Here is a 15,241-nt window from a genome sequence, read left to right on the forward strand (position 1 = left end):
GGAATATCTTGGGCAAGATAGCTCTTTATGGCTGAGGCAATCTGTGAATGGTGCTGACAGCTGAAAGATCTCTACTGACAGCATCCCCAGTAGCTGGGGTAATAAGCCCTTTATTGGAAAAAAATTGGGGTGCCACATCATAGTGTTCACTACAATGAACTATGAAGTCTAACCCAGTGCCAGGATTCTTTTTATATGCAACTATTTTAATAAAACATTTCATGTTCTAATTCAAGTTGAATTATGATGACTTCCAAACTTCTAAGCATGCAATATCATACATGGTTTAAGTGGACTCAATCAATGATGAAAGAAAGAAACTATGCTTTAGTAAATGTGTCATTTATTTATAGAAGCAAATTTTTTATAATATATGTCACAAATCTACATGATAATCCCAAGTGCCAGATTTTACTTTTGACTAGCTGAGCAAGCTAAAATATTCATAAATTCACATGGAGCCAGATGGCTTCCCACTGAATATGCATTTGAATGATTCCTGTACATTATTTATTCCAAGAAGTACACAAAATATACCATCATCATAGTAGAGACTCCTGATGTTTGTTTCAGAAAGGAATCAAGAAATAACAGGTGTCCAATGCTAACCATATTTTGGGTTGAGCTCTGAGTCCATGTGTATTTGAAAATTACTAAGACAAAATAAATATAGTTACTTCCCAATAGTCTCTGAAATATCAGGAATCTGAAATAAGGAGGTTTAAACAATAATAGCTAGCATTGGTAAAGAAGATAGCTAAACTTTATGAATATTTTTTTAAAACTAATTTGCTAGGTCTCAAACTTCAAATGTATAACACTTAATAAAATTGTTAGCCATTTATTATTAAGTTGATCAGTATTTTTTTAGGGTACATATATTTTGTTTTCCTTTTCAGGTTGAAGTTCCAGATGTGAATTAGAAATGAAAACATAATTTAATCACTCTTTCTTAAAAATATTTTGTGAAAGATGAAATGATAACTTCCTGATTTTTTTCTTATTTTTCAATTCAGAGTATTCTTTTCATTGAAATCTTCTTTTCCCTTTTTAGAGCTTCCTGTTCTCTAGAGATATGCTTTTTATTGTTATTTCTCTCTCGTTCTTTTTCCTTTAAATATGGTAAGCAAGCACGGTTGTTTTATAAACTGTACTTGATAATTCTACTATCAGAAATCAGTGAGGATCTGCTTCTGATGCTGATTTTTCAGCTCATGTTGCCATGTTTTCTTGTATGTCTCATTAACTTTGATTATTTACTGGTCATTGTCCTTGGGAAAGAATCTGCAAGAGTTCTCCATGGTCTAAAATGAATGGACCTTCCTCAAACATTTGCATTTGTTTCTGTCAGGAGACTGGAGAGGCATTACCAGTTGAGAACAGTTTTACAGTAAGTTCAGCTTAGGTTCTGTAGCCTACCAGGCTTTGCATAACCAGAGGGCAAATCCATAGTGAGTATATTTATGGCCATAATTTCTCAGGGACCTTGTTTTACTTTCTTTTTAATTTCTCCTTCTTTGCATAATACCAAAGGAACCCGTTATACAATTCCTTTGGTCTGGAATAAAGGATGACAGATTTACTTCTAGTTGATCCATAATCTGAAGGATAAGGAAGTTTTTTTTTTTTTTGCTGGTATTTTTTTTTTATTCTTATGTTAATCCCCATACATTACATCAATAGTTTTAGATGAAGTGTTCCATGATTCATTGTTTGTGCATAACACCCAGTGCTCCATGCAGAATGTGCCCTCCTCAATACCCACCACCAGGCTAACCCATCCTCCCACCCCCCTCCCCTCTAGAACCCTGTTTGTTTTTCAGAGTCCATCATCTCTCATGGTTCATCTACCCCTCCGATTTCCCCCGCTTCATTCTTCCCCTCCCGCTACCTTCTTCTTCTTCTTTTTTTTTTTCTTAACATATATTGCATTATTTGTTTCAGAGGTACAGATCTGAGATTCAACAGTCTTGCACAATTCACAGCGCTTACCAGAGCACATACCCTCCCCAGTGTCTATCACCCAGTCACCCCATCCTTCCCACCCCACCCCCCACTCCAGCAACCCTCAGTTTGTTTCCTGAGATTAAGAATTCCTCATATCAGTGAGATCATATGATACATGTCTTTCTCTGTTTGACTTATTTCACTCAACATAATACCCTCCAGTTCCATCCACGTCGTTGCAAATGGCAAGATCTCATTCCTTTTGATGGCTGCATAATATTCCATTGTATATATATACCACATCTTCTTTATCCATTCATCTGTTGATGGACATCTTGGCTCTTTCCACAGTTTGGCTATTGTGGACATTGCTGCTATAAACATCGGGGTGCACGTACCCCTTCGGATCCCTACTTTTGTATCTTTGGGGTAAATACCCAGTAGTGCAATTGCTGGATCATATGGTAGCTCTATTTTCAACTTTTTGAGGAACCTCCATACGGTTTTCCAGAGTGGCTGCACCAGCTTGCATTCCCACCAACAGTGTAGGAGGGTTCCCCTTTCTCCGCATCCCCGCCAACATCTGTCATTTCCTGACTTGTTAATTTTAGCCATTCTGACTGGTGTGAGGTGGTATCTCATTGAGGTTTTGATTTGGATTTCCCTGATGCCGAGCGATATTGAGCACTTTTTCATGTGTCTGTTGGCCATTTGGATGTCTTCTTTGGAAAAATGTCTGTTCATGTCTTCTGCCCATTTCTTGATTGGATTCTTTGTTCTTTGGGTATTGAGTTTGATGAGTTCTTTATAGATTTTGGATACTAGCCCTTTATCTGATATGTCATTTGCAAATATCTTCTCCCATTCTGTCAGTTGTCTTTTGGTTTTGTTGACTGTTTCCTTTGCTTTGCAAAAGCTTTTTATCTTGATGAAGTCCCAATAGTTCATTTTTGCCCTTGCTTCCCTTGCCTTTGGCGATGTTTCTAGGAAGAAGTTGCTTCGGCTGAGGTCAAAGAGGTTGCTGCCTGTGTTCTCCTTTAGGATTTTGATGGACTCCTGTCTCACATTGAGGTCTTTCAACCATTTGGAGTCTATTTTTGTGTGTGGTGTAAGGAAATGGTCCACTTTCATTCTTCTGCATGTGGCTATCCAATTTTCCCAACACCATTTGTTGAAGAGACTGTCTTTGTTCCACTGGACATTCTTTCCTGCTTTGTCAAAGATGAGTTGACCATAGCGTTGAGGGTCCATTTCTGGACTCTCTATTCTGTTCCATTGATCTGTGTGCCTGTTTTTGTGCCAGTACCATGCTGTCTTAATGATGACAGCTTTGTAATAGAGCTGGAAGTCCGGAATTGTGATGCCGCCGGCTTTGCTTTTCTTTTTCAACATTCCTCTGGCTATGCGGGGTCTTTTCTGTTTCCATACAAATTTTAGGATTATTTGTTCCATTTCTTTGAAAAAAGTGGATGGTATTTTGATGGGGATTGCATTGAATGTGTAGATTGCTCTAGGTAGCATTGACATCTTCACAATATTTGTTCTTCCAATCCATGAGCATGGAACGTTTTTCCATTTCTTTGTGTCTTCCTCAATTTCTTTCATGAGTATTTTATAGTTTTCTGAGTACAGATCCTTTGTCTCTTTGGTTAGATTTATTCCTAGGTATCTTATGGTTTTGGGTGCAATTGTAAATGGGATCAACTCCTTAATTTCTCTTTCTTCTGTCTTGTTGTTGGTGTATAGGAATGCCACTGACTTCTGTGCATTGATTTTATATCCTGCCACTTTACTGAATTCCTGTATGAGTTCTAGCAGTTTTGGGGTGGAGTCTTTTGGGTTTTCCACATAAAGTATCATATCATCTGCAAAGAGTGAGAGTTTGACTTCTTCCTTGCCAATTTGGATGCCTTTGATTTCTTTTTGTTGTCTGATTGCTGTGGCTAGGACTTCCAATACTATATTGAATAGCAGTGGTGACAGTGGACATCCCTGCCGCGTTCCTGACCTTAGGGGGAAAGCTCTCAATTTTTCCCCATTGAGAATGATATTCGCTGCAGGTTTTTCATAGATGGCTTTTATGATATTGAGGTATGTACCCTCTATCCCTATACTCTGAAGAGTTTTGATCAAGAAAGGATGCTGTACTTTGTCAAATGCTTTTTCTGCATCTATTGAGAGGATCATATGGTTCTTGTTCTTTCTTTTGTTAATGTATTGTATCACATTGATTGATTTGCGGATGTTGAACCAACCTTGCAGCCCAGGGATAAATCCCACTTGGTCATGGTGAATAATCCTTTTAATGTACTGTTGGATCCTATTGGCTAGTATTTTGGTGAGAATTTTTGCATCCATGTTCATCAAAGATATTGGTCTGTAATTCTCCTTTTTGATGGGGTCTTTGTCTGGTTTTGGGATCAAGGTAATGCTGGCCTCATAAAATGAGTTTGGAAGTTTTCCTTCCATTTCTATTTTTTGGAACAGTTTCAGAAGAATAGGTATTAATTCTTCTTTAAATGTTTGGTAGAATTCCCCTGGGAAGCCATCTGGCCCTGGGCTTTTGTTTTTTGGGAGATTTTTGATGACTGCTTCAATTTCCTTAGTGGTTATAGGTCTGTTCAGGTTTTCTATTTCATCCTGGTTCAGTTTTGGTAGTTGATACATCTCTAGGAATGCATCCATTTCTTCCAGGTTATCTAATTTGCTGGTATAGAGTTGCTCATAATATGTTCTTATAATTGTTTGTATTTCTTTGGTGTTGGTTGTGATCTCTCCTCTTTCATTCATGATTTTGTTGATTTGGGTCATTTCTCTTCTCTTTTTGATAAGTCTGGCCAGGGGTTTATCAATCTTGTTAATTCTTTCAAAGAACCAGCTCCTAGTTTCGTTGATCTGTTCTACTGTTCTTTTAGTTTCTATTTCATTGATTTCTGCTCTGATCTTTATTATTTCTCTTCTCCTGCTGGGTTTAGGCTTTATTTGCTGTTCTTTCTCCAGCTCCTTTAGGTGTAGGGTTAGGTTGTGTACTTGAGACCTTTCTTGTTTCTTGAGAAAGGCTTGTATTGCTATATACTTTCCTCTTAGGACTGCCTTTGCTGCATCCCAAAGATTTTGAATAGTTGTGTTTTCATTTTCATTGGTTTCCATGTATTTTTTTAATTCTTCTTTAATTTCCTGGTTGACCCATTCATTCTTCAGTAGGATGCTCTTTAGCCTCCATGTATTTGAGTTCTTTCTGACTTTCCTCTTGTGATTGAGTTCTAGTTTCAAAGCATTGTGGTCTGAAAATAGGCAGGGAATGATTCCAATCTTTTGGTACCGGTTGAGACCTGATTTATGACCTAGGATGTGATCTATTCTGGAGAATGTTCCATGGGCACTAGAGAAGAATGGGTATTCCGTTGCTTTGGGGTGGAATGTTCTGAATATGTCTGTAAAGTCCGTTTGGTCCAGTGTGCCATTTAAAGTCTTTATTTCCTTGTTGATCTTTTGCTTAGACGATCTGTCCATTTCAGTGAGGGGGGTGTTAAAGTCCCCCACTATTATTGTATTGTTGTCAATGTGTTTCTTTGCTTTTGTTATTAATTGCCTTATATAATTGGCTGCTCCCATGTTAGGGGCATAGATATTTACAATTGTTAGATCTTCTTGTTGGATAGATCCTTTAAGTATGATATAGTGTCCTTCCTCATCTCTTATTACAGTCTTTGGTTTAAAATCTAATTTGTCTGATATAAGGATTGCCACCCCAGCTTTCTTTTGGTGTCCGTTAGCATGGTAAATGGTTTTCCACCCCCTCACTTTCAATCTGGGGCTGTCTTTGGGTCGAAAATGAGTCTCTTGCAGACAGCATATCGATGGGTCTTGTTTTTTAATCCAGTCTGATAGCCTGTGTCTTTTGATTGGGGCATTGAGCCCATTTACATTCAGGGTAACTATTGAAAGATAGGAATTTAGTGCCATTGTATTGCCTGTAAGGTGACTGTTACCATATATTGTCTGTGTTCCTTTCTGGTCTATGTTGCTTTTAGGCTCTCTCTTTGCTTAGAGGACCCCTTTCAAGATTTCCTGTAGGGCTGGTTTTGTGTTTGCAAATTCCTTTAGTTTTTGTTTGTCCTGGAAGCTTTTTATCTCTCCTTCAATTTTCAATGACAGCCTAGCTGGATAGAGTATCCTTGGCTGCATATTTTTCTCATTTAGTGCTCTGAATATATCCTGCCAGTCCTTTCTGGCCTGCCAGGTCTCTGTGGATAGGTCTGTTGCCAATCTAATGTTTCTACCCTTGTAGGTTACATATCTCTTCTCCCGAGCTGCTTTCAGGATTTTCTCTTTGTCTATGAGACTCGTAAGTTTTACTATTAGATGTCGGGGTGTTGACCTATTTTTATTGATTTTGAGAGGGGTTCTCTGTGCTTCCTGGATTTTCATGCCTGTTTCCTTCCCCAAATTAGGGAAGTTCTCTGCTATAATTTGCTCCATTATACCTTCTGCCCCTCTCTCTCTTTCTTCTTCTTCTGGGATCCCAATTATTCTAATGTTGTTTCGTCTTATGGTATAGCTTATCTCTCGAACTCTGCCCTCGTGATCCAGTAGTTGTTTATCTCTCTTTTTCTCAGCTTCTTTATTTTCCATCATTTCATCTTCTATATTACTGATTCTCTCTTCTGCCTCATTTATTCTAGCAGTTAGCGCCCCCATTTTTGATTGCACCTCATTAATAGCCTTTTTGATTTCTACTTGGTTGGATTTTAGTTCTTTTATTTCTCCAGAAAGGGTTTCTCTAATAACTTCCATATTTTTTTCAAGCCCAGCTAGTATCTTTAAAGTGATGATTCTGAACTCTAGATCTGACATTGTACTAATGTCCATATTGAGTAGGTCCCTGGCAGTCGGTACTACCTCTTGTTCTTTTTGTTGAGGTGATTTTTTCCGTCTTGTCATTTTGTGCAGAGGAGAATAGATTAATGAGAGAACAAAATGCTAGCAGAGTAACAACGTCCCCAGAAAATATACTCTAAACAAATCAGAAAAAACCTGAAGCAGTGGGGAAAGAAAGGGAAAGAGAGAAAAAAGAAAAAGAAAAAAAAGAAAAAGATAAAGATAAAAACAAAAACAAACAAAACAAAACAACAACAACAAAAAAACCAGAATGTGATCGAATATGATCAGGCTGGTATATAGATCAGTGCCACACACTAGATTTGGGGTGTATTTTGGTCTTTTAGAAGAAAGTGCCTCCCAAAATTTTAAAGAAAGAAAAACTTATATATGTACAAAAATAAGGGTTGATATGATGAAGGGATGGAATATGACTGTAAAGATGGAAATTATAAAAAATTTTATAAAAGGAATTGATAAGAAGTTGTTTGAAAAAAGAAAGAAGAGGATTTAAAAAAAGAAAAAAAAGGGAGAGGATGTGATCAGGCAGGGGAATAGAAAACACCATATACTAGCGATTTAGGGTATATTTTGATCTGTTAGAAGAAACTATCTCAAAATTTTAAAGAGAGAACAACTTATATATATAAGCCAAAAATACGGGTAACTACTATGAAGGGATAGAATATGACTCTAAAAATGAAAAATAAAATTTTTTTTTTAAAAAAAAGGGATTGATAAGATGTTGGTTGAAAAAGGGAAAAAGAAAAATTCAAAAACAAAAAAAAGAAAAAAAGACAGTTAAAAAAAAAATTAACTTTGAAAGACTACAGAATCATGGTAAAAAAGCCATGAATTCTATGTGCAGTAGTCCCCTACAGCTGGAGTTCTGCCGTTCTCATTGATGGGTAAAGTTGGTCTTGGCTGGCTGTTCTCGCTGATCTTCTGGGGGAGGGGCCTGTTGCCGTGGTTTCCAAATGTCTTTGCTGGAGGCAGAATTGCCCCGCCCTTGCCCCCTCCTTGCTAAGTAATCTGCTCAGGTTTGCTCTCCGGAGCTTTTGTTCCCTGCGAGCTTTCCGTACAGCTTTGGAGGTGGAGAGTGAAAATGGCCCCCTCCCAATCTCCGCCGCGGAGGAGCCGAGAACTCGGGGCCCCGCTTCTCAGTGAGACCCCAGAGAAAAGCCGTCAGTCACTCCCGTCTCCCCGGTCTCCAGCCGCACTCCGTGCTCACCCGGCCTGTGACCTCGCGTTTCTATCTCTGGCACCCGACCCCGGGTGGAGTCTCCAAACCCAGCAGATCCCTGCGGTGCACTCCCGCACGGCTCCTCCCAGGGGAGGAAGGTGAGTCTCCCCGGATCTGCCGCTTGTTGGGTCCCTGCTGGAGGAGCAGTGGCCCGGCTGTGCCGCGGATCCCGGTTTATGGCAACCCCGAGCTGAGAGCCCGCGCCTGGGCTCCGCCTCTGCAGCCGGCTTCCCTGCTCCGATACCTGGGAGCTCTGCCACACTCAGGCACCCCCAGTCTTTCTGTGACCCGTGGGTCCTGAGACCACACTGTCCCGGAGGGTTCCACCCCCCGCTTAGCCACCAGAGTGACGTCCCTCAGCGGAGCAGACTTTTAAAAGTTCCGATTTTGTGCTCCGCGGCTCTATCACTTGCCAGAAGCGGCCGCCGGAGGCCCCTCCCCCGCCGTCTATCCTCCCGAATATCGCCTCGGATTCACTTCTCCGCACGTCCTACCTTCCGGAAAGTGGTCGCTTTTCTGATGAGAGAGTTGTTGCTCTTCTTTTCTTCGATCTCCTGTTGAGTTTGTAGGTGTTCAGAATGGTTTGTTCCCTATCCAGCTGAATTCCTGAGAGGAGACGAAATCCAGGTCTCCTACTCCTCCGCCATCTTGCTCCGCCCCTAAGGAAATTTTTTTGAGAAGTTCTAGCTTAGTATGTCCAAGATCCCCTCTAAGAATCCCCAGTCTGTGGGCCCTTGGGATACCCTCTGATTCTTTGGAACCTAAGAGCAAATGTGTGTTTTTCCAAATTCCTCAAGACAAAAATTTATTTCACATTCCAGTTATATTTCTGGGTTTAAGCTTTTCCCTAAAATGACTGTGTTTGCTCTTTTATTATTTTATTTCATCAATATTTTTAATATTTTATTTAGCATCTAAATATCAATCCTCTATTATCACTTATATGATGCATAAATTATAATTCTTTATTCTATTGACATATTATTAAATATTTTTGCTAGCAGTGGTGTATTTTTATTAGTACAGGGCATGGTATGTTAGCAAAGGGGATGGTACCGGTAGATGGTCTATCTTTATAATGAATGTTATGGTCATGGAATGTAATGAGCATGGAAATGCTAAATTTAGGAAGAGGATAAAGAAAAAAAAATCAGGATAAGGTAAACATCTAGACCCTTATCCCTTTTAGTCCACATTAAAGAAGCCATATAACAAGGTAGACAACCTAACACCTAGCATAATGCCTGCTATAGAGATGAACCACTTTAAATCTGTTACAGAGGAAGTCGAAATATGCATAAGCAGACAAAAGGTTTGTTTAATGTATGTGCTTTGAAATAGGAAATGAAAAAAAAAAAGAAATAGGAAATGAGTGAACATAATTTCCTCAGGGATAAGGTTATTGTTTAAAACAGATAAATAATACAGACCACTGTTGTGCTCTCTCTGACTTCAAATTATCAAATATATATTGAATGTTAATTATGTGTCACGGCCTTTTCTATATAGTAGGGGTACTTTTCATTGCTCTCAGGGTTTTCCAGTCTAGCAAATGATAAGACAGGAAAAAAAAAATTAATTGTAGTAACTTGTGACTAGAGCTACAATAAACAAACTGCAGGGTGTCCTGAAGAGCAGTCGGCATAAGGGACTAACAAAAGGTACATGATCAGGACAGGCCTCTCAAGGGAAGTGAAATTTATACTAAGAACTGAAGGAATAATAAAAATTGACATGTTTATGGGGGGTTTTTTTGTTTGTTTTTGAGGTGGAGAGGAGAGAGAGTGAACAGTGGAAATAACATTTGTGAAGATTGATAGGAGAGGCTCTAAAAGAAGCCCTGTCTGAAGTGTAGTGTGTGTGTAAGAAAGAGTTGGTTGGGGAAATATCCAAAGTTTAGGTTAATTTATAGTCCTTTATAAAAATGTTCATGTACCTTTTATAAATTAAATAAGCTTAATTATCTCTTTAAGAGAATAGAAAAGGAGTATAGTAGTAGTAGTAGTACTATGTGTGTGTGTGTGTGTGTGTGTGTGTGTGTGTGGTGAGTGGGGGTAATTGTTCCAGCAGTATTTGGCTACCAAATGACAAAGTTGACTTTTTGACAGTGAGGAATAGGAAAGCCAAGCAAATTTTTTAAAAATAAAAAAAAATAAAAATCAATGTCTTCCCACAGATCACTTCCTAGTAAAACACTGTAAATTAAAGAGGTGGTGATTCGTGTGATAACTTTGCCTAACCATAAGTGGTGCACAGAGAACACAACAGTATAGAATTGAAATGAGAGAACTGGAAAAGAGGAAGCTCACCAGCATATTAACATAACACAAATATTTCACAGGAACTTATTTACTCTGAACTTGAAAAAATAGATTTAAAAACTTTAGTGTTTAATCCTATATTTTATATTCTCTTTAAACACATATTTCTGGGAAATGTTTTTGTTTAGACATGAATAGCTACCTTTTGTCTTTACAAGACTTCATCATCATCTGCGCTGAACTAAAAATTCAGTATGCAGGTGGCTTTTTTATTGATATAGAAATGACACCACATACAATGTTATTATATCAATCTGACTTAAAGAGCAAAAAGAATGTGTTTATGTAGTTAGCTACACTGCATATACCTTTTCTTTCATGGCTCTTGGTAGAAAAATAACATTAGTAACAACCAAAATACTTACATAAATGCATATTTTATAGCCCATAATCAGACATTAACTAAAGCAGTGAAATAATCTGCAAAGTTTTCCAGTGAATAAAAATAGAAGATAATTTTCTAGTTAAGCATAAAGCTCAACATAGGGCAAAATATAAAAATTGGACAGTGTTTTACTTCGGTTCCTAGCTCCACTGTTAACTCACTGTGATCTGCATTAAGCTAAAAGTCAAGATACACAAACACAAGGGGCCACTGGTCCATGTGAGTCTGGAATGGGTTGATAAAACTACCTTTTTCATTTTTTATTTTTTAAAGATTTTCATTTATTTATTGACAGAGAGAAAGAGAGAATGCACAAGCAGGGGGAGTGGTAGGCAGAGGGAGAAGCAGGCTCTCCGCTGAGCAAGGAGCCCAACACAGGGCTCAATCCCAGGACCCCGGGATCATGACCTGAGCCAAAGGCAGACACTAACCTAACAGACTGAGCTACCCAAGCACCATTAGAAAGCTTTTTTCAAATAAAACAGAAACAAACAAATAGAACTCCTTCTAAATGGATTATAATATGCTGCCCATTTAATTATGATATCTAGGAAAATTTAATGGATTAAAGAAGCACTTAGAAAATACGTTCAATCACTCCCTTTAGCTAGGATAAATATATTTCATAATCCCTTCCCTCATATCCAAGAAAAGCTTTCTTTCTATGATCTTTCTTCTATGATAATGAGGTAGGTGTCCTGATTGAACACTTCATTTCAAATGTAATTTCAATAAACTTACATTAAAAACTTTTATGATCCTCTTTTTAAATGATGCTTCTTTTTAAACCACTCACTTTCCTCAATGTGTTTCTGCCATAATATACCATGAATACATATATGATTTGCATATTCCTCTCACTGATAGAACACTGGCTTATGCAACTCCCCAAGTGCTTCTCTCCTCTGATAATTATTTTTTTTTAGTTTTTCCAAGCAATTTTGGTTTGCTTTTTTTTTCCTTTTGAAATTCTTGTTTGTTATCTTTCCTGCTCCTATTTCCTCCTGTTGCTGCCATTTTATGTAATTTTGTCATTTAGTATTTATGACTTTGCCTAACTTAATTCATCAATTGTTTGTCTCTAATAAAATAAAAGAATCCAAGTTGAAGTTTAAATTACTTTGATCTCATCAGTTTTGTTTAATTTGTTTTCCTGTGTAAAGCAATAATAGAGATTTTAATGAACACTGTCTTAATAATTTCTCTGAATCCTCTGAAATATGATTAAATTGTGTCCAAGCTCTCATTTTATCATATGTTCAAGCTTAAAATAGTCATTTCTGTTCCAAGATTTGTTAAAACTCCTCAAGCAGCAAGACCTATTTCAAATCATGCTATGCTCACAAAACTTCTGTAGCCAGCCCAATGTAACCCTTTCCTCTTCTTAAGTTGCATAGTATGTGGGGTTTTTTTTGCACCATCCATTTGGCACCATCAAAAACTACTTAGTAGAGTAAGTTATACTTTCAAATACAAAATTAGGTTTTCAATTCTTTGCAGGCAAGAACCCTGTTGTACACTTATAGACAAGCTATGTCCAACACTTGGAGTTTTTTTTTCCTAATTCAAGAGACTAACCCTGACAGCTTCTGATTTAGTTGATCATAAATAGGTCCTGGTAACTGAAGTGTTTAAAAACTCCCTGAAAGTCTGATTTGTAAATTAGTGTGAGATCATCAAATACCTTGTATAAATGACAAATGCTAGTAACTCCAAGTAATTAAAAAAAAAAAAAACTCTTAAGATATAGGTAAATATTTAAAAGGAAGATGATGAGAATAAAGAGATTAAAAATTGTTTGAATTATCCTTGCATGGAATTTCAAAATGCTGCATGTTTTGTCTGCATCTAAATTCACTTTACCTCTTGTCCAGACGTTAGCAGTATTTTCCTTAATGAAAGGATTAATTCTACTCAATTCAATTGGTTCATTCCAATTCAGTTTGATTCAGTCGAGTTCAATTCAATTCAACCCAAAACAACTAAATTTGGGGTGCCTGGGTGCCTCAGTTGGTTAAATGTCTGCCTTCAGCTCAGGTCATGATCCTGGGATCCTGGGATGGAGCCCCGTGTTGGGCACCCCTCTCAGCAGGGAGTGTGCTTCTCCCTCTCCCTCTGACCCTCCCCCCTGCTCATGCTCTGGCTAGCTCTCTCTCTCTCTCTCAAATGAATAAATAAAAAATCTTTTTAAAAAATTAAATTTATATCTCTCAGGCACTGTGCTAGGCTATTGCAAATGCAAAAATGAATAAAACTACAATTCTTGTTTTTAAGTTGCTTGCAGCCTAACAGGAAAGATAAAGGCATTAATTCTATCCAAAGTAATAAGTGTTTTAGTACAAATAGGTATTGTATTCTTACAGGCTTAACTTAGAGTAGGACTTAAGAGTGTTAATCACTTTGCTTTATTTTCTTGCTGCTTTTGGATTTTATATATATATATATATGTATATATGTACAATAGATATAATGTATATACATATATAGCATACCTATGTATGTAATGTATGCATTTTATGTATATATACTATTTACAAACTTACACACGTATATAATTATACACATTTGCCAAATATAAATATATTTGGTCATCAGAAAGGAACAGGTATAAACAGCTGCCCTTAATAACATTAAAAGATGCAGCCCTGATATATCACCTTTAGATGATTTTGTAGATTAATGCATGTCCAGACTCAATAGAAAAAATGAGAATTATGGAATGGTTCAAAGAGAGATATTGTGGTCTTTAGAGGATCTGTAGATAACTATTGTGATTAGTTAACAAATTATTTTGTAGCTAAATGAGATGGATGGTTTTCAGCATCATGGGAAATGAAAGTTTCAGAAAGATGATGATAGAATTAATTTGTCAAACCTCAGTTGATGGCGTGCATTTATCTCTCATTCTGATATGCCTAAGGCCCTCACAGATTCCATATGCCTTGTAGCCTTTCCCCACAGGCTCCATCACTTCTCTGGCTGCATATATGAATAGTAAAAAAGAGAAGAATTTTAGATTACTCTTTGTTGAATCAGATCCAGACCTCAACTTGGGCAACTCGGGGCAGCAGTTAGGAAGTGGTATCACATAATAAGCCAACTTAAACAATTAGAATCAAGATTTGGAATTTAAGTCCCGTATATTCTTGCCATGACTTAATAAACCTAGGCATCAGAGACACCCAAGTTAGAAGTATCTGCATCATTTGCTTTAGCTCTCAAAAGGTGGTGATCCTAAATGGCTGGGTTTGTACTGTGGGAAAAATGCAGAATCCTTGGGTAGGAAGGAGGTGCTTCTAACAATTTCTACCACTCTGTAATTCCAAACATGCATCTCTAGTATTGAGGACAATTTTTAAAGGTTTTTAAACTGAGTTCAATCTAATTCACATTTTTTCACATGAGTATAGACCTTAAGTGACCATAATTATGGAGTCAAGAGGCAAATCAGAGAACTATATACAGCGAGAACAACAAGGAGAAGGTGTTCTAAATACTTTATGGAATTATAAAGGCTCCTCAGAGGTGCTGACATCTAAATTGAATTCTTAATAATAATATGATTTTTCATGGGAGGTATGGGCAAAAATAGTAGAAGCAGTCAGTCTCCATATTACCAGACTGGGAAAGAACAATACACTATTTTAAATGCAGTTAAATGCAGTGGTAACTTCTAAAAATGACTCTCCATGAAAACAAATTATCTTGAAATTCACAACAATTACAGTCTACTCTTGACAATCCATTTTAAGAAGGGGAGTAAAATTGTAAAGAAAACACGATGTAATTTGTTCAAAATTCTAATTGAAAACATTAATTTTATATATATTTATTAAATATATATATATACACACACACTTAGATTATTAAACTTGAATATTGAGTGGGAAGGGTATGTTGTTTGGATACCAGTAAAGTAAGACACAAATCTATTAGGACATATGTTGACTATACAAAATTGGAAACTTGTGTTTATTATCAAAAGTATGCTGGCATTAGGATGTACTCAAACATTACTTGCTATAACAAGTCCCCTAATAATTGTTTTTGGGGACAATAGCCCCTACAACAGGAAATCAGCTTGTGTGGCCCTATAAATTGTGACTTTCTGTTGATTCACCCAACCAAATATATGGATCCATTAATGGAGCTGTGAGTAAAAATTGACTATTTTATTTTTTAAAGATTTTATTTATTTATTTGAGAGAGCAAAATGAGAAAGAGAGCATGAGCGGGGACTGGGGGCAGAGGCAGAGGGAGAAGCAGACTCCCTGATGAGCAGGGAGCCCAACACAGGGCTCGATCCCAGGACCCTGGGATCATGACCTGAGCTGAAGGCAGACAGTTAACTGACTGAGCCACCCAAACTGGTGCCCCCCAAATTGACTTTTTTGTACCCCCAACAGCTTCACACTAATTTAACCATAGCACTACTTTTTAATGTCTATTCAGGACATTCAAGAT

The sequence above is a fragment of the Neomonachus schauinslandi genome, chromosome 4 (genome assembly GCF_002201575.2).
Source record: "Neomonachus schauinslandi chromosome 4, ASM220157v2, whole genome shotgun sequence".
Lineage (NCBI taxonomy): Eukaryota > Metazoa > Chordata > Mammalia > Carnivora > Phocidae > Neomonachus > Neomonachus schauinslandi.